This window comes from Cucurbita moschata, unplaced genomic scaffold (assembly GCF_002738365.1).
Source record: "Cucurbita moschata cultivar Rifu unplaced genomic scaffold, Cmos_1.0 Cmo_Scf00194, whole genome shotgun sequence".
Classification (NCBI taxonomy): domain Eukaryota; kingdom Viridiplantae; phylum Streptophyta; class Magnoliopsida; order Cucurbitales; family Cucurbitaceae; genus Cucurbita; species Cucurbita moschata.
In genome coordinates, this window is record NW_019268710.1 from 41,889 (window position 1) to 49,888 (window position 8,000).

At 33.8% G+C, this 8,000-nt stretch overlaps 1 non-coding gene across 1 annotated transcript; it reads left to right on the forward strand.

Annotated features, from left to right (window-relative positions):
• Positions 1 to 6,651: 6,651 nt before the first annotated feature.
• Positions 6,652 to 6,723, forward strand: TRNAP-AGG. Its single transcript has one exon. It is a non-coding gene; the product is annotated as a tRNA-Pro (tRNA).
• The last annotated feature ends 1,277 nt before the right edge of the window (positions 6,724 to 8,000 follow it).

Consider the following 8,000-nt stretch of genomic DNA (forward strand, 5'->3'; position numbering starts at 1 on the left):
TATTTTTTTAGTTCTGGCCTAGGCGATTGAATCACAATATTAGAGTATTTTAAGTTACTTTTAAGATTAAAGGTCAATGATATTATGAGTATCTTTTCTATCCCTCCGTTCCTTATCGCAATATAAAGAATATGAAGATTATAAGTAAAAGTGTACAAGTAATTTGTTACTTTTGAACTTAAATGCTTATAATTCAATTTATCTTTGTTATCAACAATAATTATCAAACGGTATATAATTTTGTCCAAGTAAGGTCGCTTCTCATTCCCTGTATGATATCATAACACAAAATCGAATGGAAGGGTTAACGATAAAATGATAACAAAATCCCATTCGTCGAACTAACTGTAAAGGAAGGGTTGGTTGGAAACCATGTCTATACTTCTTTGCTTTAATCACACGTAACTAAAGATATATAAGAACAACAGAATATGGCATGCCCAGTCAAAACATAAAAAATTTCTTGCCATGTTATAGTTTATGAATATGGTATGCACAAAGATCCGACATCACACTTCATGATTGGAGACCAATACAGTGAGCTATGGTCGTCCATACCGTCCTTTGGTCAAATTATGTCAAGCAAATGTTGCAGCAAGCAAAGAGTTTTTAATAAGTTCGCTATTGCAAAGAGCTCGGTTTAAGGCACAAATGTCTCTGATGTGAAAGACGCACCAATTCAACGAGATTTAAGTAACCATGAATAAGACACATGATACAGCTTGTAAACGAAACGATGTTCATGACTCTTGTTATTTTCTTCCACTACAAACCTTCTAGCCTCTTGCACTTTTTTGTCATTGACATCCTTAATTGAAATTAGAATTGAAAGAAACACTTCTCCCCAACTCATTATGGAACACCTTTGATAGATAGTTTCAATAGATTTACTTTGCTGAGTAATACTTTAAAATTAGATATTTATAGTTGAACGCTACTTAAATTGATAAAGTGAAATCTTACAAAAGAGGTTAATAAATCGTTTGTCTATTAGAAAAGAGCTTGGAATTAAATTCTTTATAGTTGGGATAAGGGATGTTTTAGTCAAAGAAGTATACTTTTTAGTTTTAAAATAAATTAATTTTTTAGTTTAAAATAAATTGATTTTTTAGTATTAATTTTGGTCCGAATAAATTAATTTTGATGTGGTGTTATGTATTTTAATAAAATTAATATTAACTTAATCCACAAAAATTTTTTTTTTTTTTTAAATTATAATCTAAATTAATAAAAATACCATTGAACTTTGCACTTTATCTAAAAAAAATACTGATAATTTTTTTATAAAAAAAATACGGTTGAATTAAAAAAAAAAAACTTCAAAACTACTCTTTAACTCTCAAAAGTGTTAAAAAAAAAGATAGATGGGGAGAAAATTGTGTTCATGGGGAGATAATTGAAGGTTATTTTAGGAGAAGGTTTTCAAGATCAGTATAAGATCCTGAAAACATAAAAAGAAGTAATATCAAAGGTCGCGATTAAGAACTTACTAGTAGGCTACTTACTAAGTTCTACTCACTCCATGTTTATCATTTTTTTCAAGTAACTAAGAGTTGGTCATGGATGAGAGCGGACTTTGGAGTGTGGGCCATGGACTAAACTCTGTTTTTAATCTAGTATTTTTTGTTCTTCTTTTGAGTCTGCTTCTTATTTTGTGTTTGTAACGAGTATGTATATGTAACACCCAAAAATGAAGGAAATTATCTCCCATAAGAATAAGCCACTCGTGAAAGACCCAAAGGATAGAAAGGAAAAAAATTAAAGGATTAAGCAAGAACAAAGGACTTAGTCAAGTCACTGGTGTACCCTAACGAGTGATTTCAAGGAGTTGAAGGCCTTTCGAAAAGGATTGGAAAGGAAAAAGTAAATCAAAAGGGCAAAAAAGTCATTTTATCAATTATCAAGAATCTTTCTAGACTTGAAATTGGTTATCTAGAAGGAATCTCAAGATTCAAAAAAAAGGGAAAAATGAAAAAAAAAAAAGCAATAAGAAATTTGTAGAAAAATTATGGATTTTTCGAGAAAAATAATAATAAAATATTTAACAAGTGGCAAATTACCAAAATACCCCTAGAAGAATGGATAATTACAGAAATGCCACTCTAATTCGAATCAAAGCATCTATCGTGACCATCCGAGCGAAATATTTTGAACTGAAATCTCAACCGTCGGATCTCCTCTAAAATGTGATATGATCTAGAACGAACACGCACGGGTCATCACATCCAACGACTAGTATCCAGAAAGTTCGATCTCTAAATAACGAAGATTCTGGAGCTCTCAATGTCAGTTTAACCTCATCCTATAAGATTGGAAGTAGGAGCAACAATACGAAATAAGAATCGAGAAAGGTCGATCCACCAATTGAAGGCAATAAGTGTTTATATCGTGGGTCTCCTACTCTCAGATTTCTTCTAAATTCGAGAGCAATCCTCCACCATTTGTCTTCAAACTTCTAAATAACGAAGAATCTGGAGCTCTCAATGTCGGTTTAAAATCCTCCTATAAAGTCTGAAGTAGGAGCAACAATACGGAATAAGAATCGAGAAAGGTTGATCCCCCAATCGAAGGCAATAAGCGTTTAGATTATGGGTCTCCTACTCTTAGATTTCTTCCAAATTCGAGAGCAATCCTCCACCATTTCTCTTCAAATTTATTCCTACAGTTTCTGAACAAGATTACCCACAAGTTCTATGAAGGAATAGAGGGCTGAAAGTGCCCAGAAACCATTCCCCCAATTCAATCCGCCATTGAAGAACTTCAAGAAAAACTTGAAAATCCAATATGAGGATACATGATGACTCGTCAAGCAAGAATGATTCCAATCAATTTCTACACCTCCAAGGAATGCTTCCATAGAAGACCACGAAGAAAAATAACCTCGAGAGCGTGCCAAATTGAAGGAAATAGGTTTCAAAATTAAATTGGGGATAAGAGTTAAAATTCCTATCTACGATCTCTTTTCCTTTAAATTAAGGATTCCTCTAGCTTCAGAGGAAGAAGTTGAGTAAACTTGATGAAGGAAATCTCTCTTGTTAAGGTCCTATGGAAGAATCATAGAGTAGAAGAAGACACTTGGGAAACAGAAGGCAAATAAGAACCTTGTACCCTTACCTATTTTAGAATAAGCACTTTGGATGACCGAAAGTTTTCAAAGGAGAGGAGAATTTGCAACACTCAAGGTCTCCAATAAGAGACAGTGTATAATCCCTACTAGGTTGTATCTAGAAGCAAAGAATAAGTAAAATTGAAAAAATATTGAGAAAATGGTACTTTTTCTAATTTTTATAAACTTCCCAAATCATTAAATTTTTTTATAGAATAAGAATTACACTCAAAGACGTTCCTCCAAACCAATTCCTTTAGCCTGAAGAAAGGATATGGAAGAGGTTCAATGAAGAAATAGGGCCTTGAAACCCCTAGAATCGGCTACCCAATAAGAAATCCTTTGTTTTATCTCCAGCGATAAATCAGATTTTGGATGAACTTTCGAAGCGAATATCTTAGGCTACGATCAACGAGAAGGTATCAAATCAATCCCTAGCCCTTCCTTGTAATACCCATCTTTAAGTTTCACGAAGAAATCGAGGAGAGAAACGCTGTAAATGTGGCTTTACAGGCCGAGTTTCAAATGGCGGCAACGCGAAAAATGGGCATCTTCTTCCTGTTCAGAGGAAGAAAACGATGATATGGCCAGTTCAACTGAACTGTCCAAGTCAACTCAAAATTTGACATTTTCTTGGGTTTTCTCAATTTTAACCCCATTTCAGACCAATTCTCATAGAAAATCTTATGGTTTCAGAAACTAGACACAATAAGGAGTACATGGAAGGAAATTTGAAGTAATTCAGATACTGGAAGCTCAAGAATGGACGTCCCAAACGTCGACGACGAGGCAAGTAGCTACCTTGGACTTTTTGTTAAGAAATACTTGTAGAAATCGCTTGGATTTTCATATGAACCCTAAACCAAGTATGAATTAAGGATATATGAAAGAAAAACCCAAAGAACTGTGAGTTAAGACCCTGAACCGATTAAATAGCTCGAGATTTAAGTAACATTAAAATAACCCACTATATGAGGCGGTCATGATTGCTCAAGGCGTGTCGCCCAAATAATCGGTAAACAATAACATTGCCCAAATAACCGCCTTGGACAACAAATCATGCAACATGCAACATTGTTGAGACATGCAACATGCAACCACAGGCAACACGCCTTGGGCAATCATGACTGTGACATTTGCCCCCACACAATTTATTGGATGAGGCTGACTTTAGGTCTCTCGATGCGCTTCCAGCTGATCTCATAATGAGGAGTCTCTTCCAACCTACTAGGTGCTGTTGAAAATCACTTCTCGGTTTGTTGAGTCTTCATGTCTTCTATGTTCGTGTCTTCCCTACTTTCTTCCCTTGAAACTTTTTCTTATTTGTATGACGTCATACCACCTGCTTTTGCTTGATGTCTTCTTGGTCGAAATAATAACGTTTCAAGTTACTAACGTGGACAACAAGGTTAGTCCGTATCCATAAGAGCAATTGGATTCTATATGATGTCTTCGTAATCTTATGGATAATTTTAACTAGTCCATAGTATTTTCACACAAGTCTTTGGTTCTTGATGCTTTGAACTCGAAGTTTATTTGAACTTAACTTATATGAACTCTTTATTTTTCTTGAAATTATTGTGGTTGACGCTTCAGACTGACCCTTCTCTTCATCCGTCTAGATGATATTTCTGTGTGAACATGTGTTGCTTCAATGGTTTGTTTCTGTCTCCCTTCTTCAGTATCTAACCTTGTTTTTGTCTCTCCTGGTGGGGATAAATCCATTATCTGACCTTGTTTTGCGTCGTGGTGTTCATCTAGTGGCAACAAGGTTTCTATTGAGGTTGGCTCACTCGAGCTCCCTTTTTCAATTACAACAATAGCAGTAAGCGTAGATTCATCATGGCTATGATTCTTTCTCAACTATAGTATCGACATCATTTTCAACCCTCTTGGTTGATGGATGTTTTTCTGAATGATCGTCGGATTAGACTTCATTACTACTAGACATTTTGCTAGGGGCATGTAACTAATTTTGTGTTTCAGCAGGACGTTCATTCCTGACACGACGTCGAAGTCATCCGTTTCAACTATCACTAAACAATTTGCCTAGTCCAAGGCTCCAGCTTGATTAGAGTTTTCATTGTGACTCTTAAGACAGGTAAAACTTCCAATTTGACGGCGTTCATCTTTCCTGTATCTTGATGCCAAAGGATGTTAAAATATTTTGCATCAGTCTCCATCATGAGTTGTGGTTGGCTCTAGAGTTGACAATGGTGTTCTTTACTACTTTGTTCTTTACCCAAACCTCGACATACATAATATATATATATTCATTTAACTATAACACATATGGTCCATGGAAGAATTGTAGCTCTTTTGCTCATTAATATTATAATGGCTACTACCTAAATTATAACCTAAAGTTGATAATTGATGTCCAAGTAGCCAACCCTAAATTTGTAATCATTGTGGAGTGCTTGAAATTACAATGGAGTAGTTTAAACTCCTAGTACCTTAAATGAAGTTGGTCTCTTCTAATAAAACACGAATTTCTCTTCAATATCATTAATACAATTATGCTTCATCTTGAACCTGCTAACATGAAACTAAAACTGCATTCAATTTAACTCCATTTTATTGTCATCTTGAATGACGTGTAGGATATATTCTTGATTTACCTTGATATTTCATATTAGTTAAGCTTTTTGCAAAATCAGAATTAGACAACAACAAAGATGAACTTGGGTCTGTTTATTATTTTAAAGAAAATTTCTTTCTCCATCTTATTCGTAATAACTCTGCAACTAAATTCATATTATGCTAAGAAACAAATTTTTTACTGGCAAGAAGTAAAATATGCAACTTTAACTAAAATTTCATCTAAACAAATTTTATTGCCATACAACATAGATGACAATTATAGCCTTCAAACAAAAAATAGAGTAGTTGTGGTGAACGGGATAGAAACTCTAGTGTTCATCCATAATATACAACGACCGCCTAAATTATGACCTAAAAATTTGAAAACATAAGTTGTAGTTGAAAATTACATAAAACAATCCCCTAAATCCAAGAACTCGTGTCCAATAAGTAAATCGTAAAGATAGTAGCTAACATAGAGTGATTGAAGCTCCACATGAAGTAATTTAAAGTTCCAGCTACTTAACTAAAGTTTATCTGTCTTTAATGAAGCGTGAGTTGCACTTAAGTTCATGAAATGTTTATAGACTCCAACTCTTAGTACTATTAATGCAATTATATTTCATATGAGTTTGTCATAAATCAAACTATGGTACATTCAAAAAACCTTCATTTTCTTGTAAGCAAAATAGAAGAATTAAATCAAACAAACTGATGAACGGAGCCGAATAAATCCAACCCTACCCAAACTGATTAGTTTGATTCATTTGTTGGGTTGTAGTTTATTTGATAACACTTGCATAGTAGAACAATTCAATATTACATGCCTTACTTACAAGTAAAATACTAGACCATCAAATTTTTGTTTTATAGTCCAACAACCGCCAATGAAAATAGATTTCAAACTTGAGAGAAAAAAATATATTGAGTAGGAATTAAAAATGTTGCATTTTTTTTAGAAAGGGCATTTGGTCTAGTGGTATGATTCTCACTTAGGGTGCGAGAGGTCCCAAGTTCAATTCTTGGAATGCCCCTATGTTCATATATTAAAAATGAGCCTCAGAGAAAGCAAGTACTACATCATTAAATACTTGTGTTTCTTTTTTCTTCTTTCTACACTAATTATCTTTTTACACTACTTTTATTCTTTTTTCTTCTTTCTACAGTAATTATCTTTTTACACTACTTATATAATTATCTTTTTACACTACTTATATTCTTTTTTCTTCTCTCTACAGTAATTATCGTAAACCCTATGTAAATAATTTAACAGCGGTCTAGATCTAAAAGATATAATAATAATTGCTCATGGATTTCATTAACAAAGTAAATAAATGAAATAATGATGATACATTCCATAAACAACTTAATATATGGTCCATTATAAGGGCATTTGTTATAGTGGTATGATTCTTGCTTTGGGTGTAAGAGGTCTTGAGTTCAATTCTCGAAATGCCCCTCCAAAAGAAAACAAAGCACAATTTTGAAAGGAAAAAAAATTAAAAAATAAAATAGTTTAAAAAATTAAAAAATAAAATAGTTTTCAATGGGCCTAACCCAAAGGAATGCATGTGCATTGCTTCAACTTACATAAATTTCATATATAGACTAGCAACTAAGAATTAAAGATCGACTACAATGACATTTGGTCTAAGTGGTATGATTATTGTTTTGGGTGTGAGAGGTCTCAAGTTCAATTCTCAAAATGCCCCCAACAATATTATATCAAAATGAATTAAGCAAGATAATATGATTTAAAATGTGATTTTTAAACATTGAATCAAGAACATGAGAATAGAGAATGAAACATATTCTTGGAAGAATAAAGACCGTCTCGAGCCCGACTTCAAAAAGAGCATTACACAAATTGTTCATTCTTCAAATTGTTCATTCTTTCTAGGAACTTTTCATAACCGATGAAGAAGTTTCAGAGACCCATAGGTTCGAATCCTGTCACCTTGATGTGGTATTCTCATGGGCCGAAGTGCAAAGCCCCATAGTCTATCCGTGGTCAGGAAGGCAGGCGAACCGCGCACACTGAAAAAAAAAAAGCACACGTAGAATTGTCATTCTTTTGTCTTTTGAAACCCCTTACCTTATCAGTCATCAGGCAGGTTTTTTGTATCATATATCGAGATAATTATTATGAAAAAGCTATTCCACTAGTGTGACTTAGATATCCTTTCTTTGTAGTATCAGTCATGCTATTTGAATAGCTTGAAGTCATCATAGCCTCTCCACCGGTTCCGAAGACTCCTTCGGCATCAATGTGCTCCAATGAAAGAGATCAGACCCTTTCCTGAACTAGAAC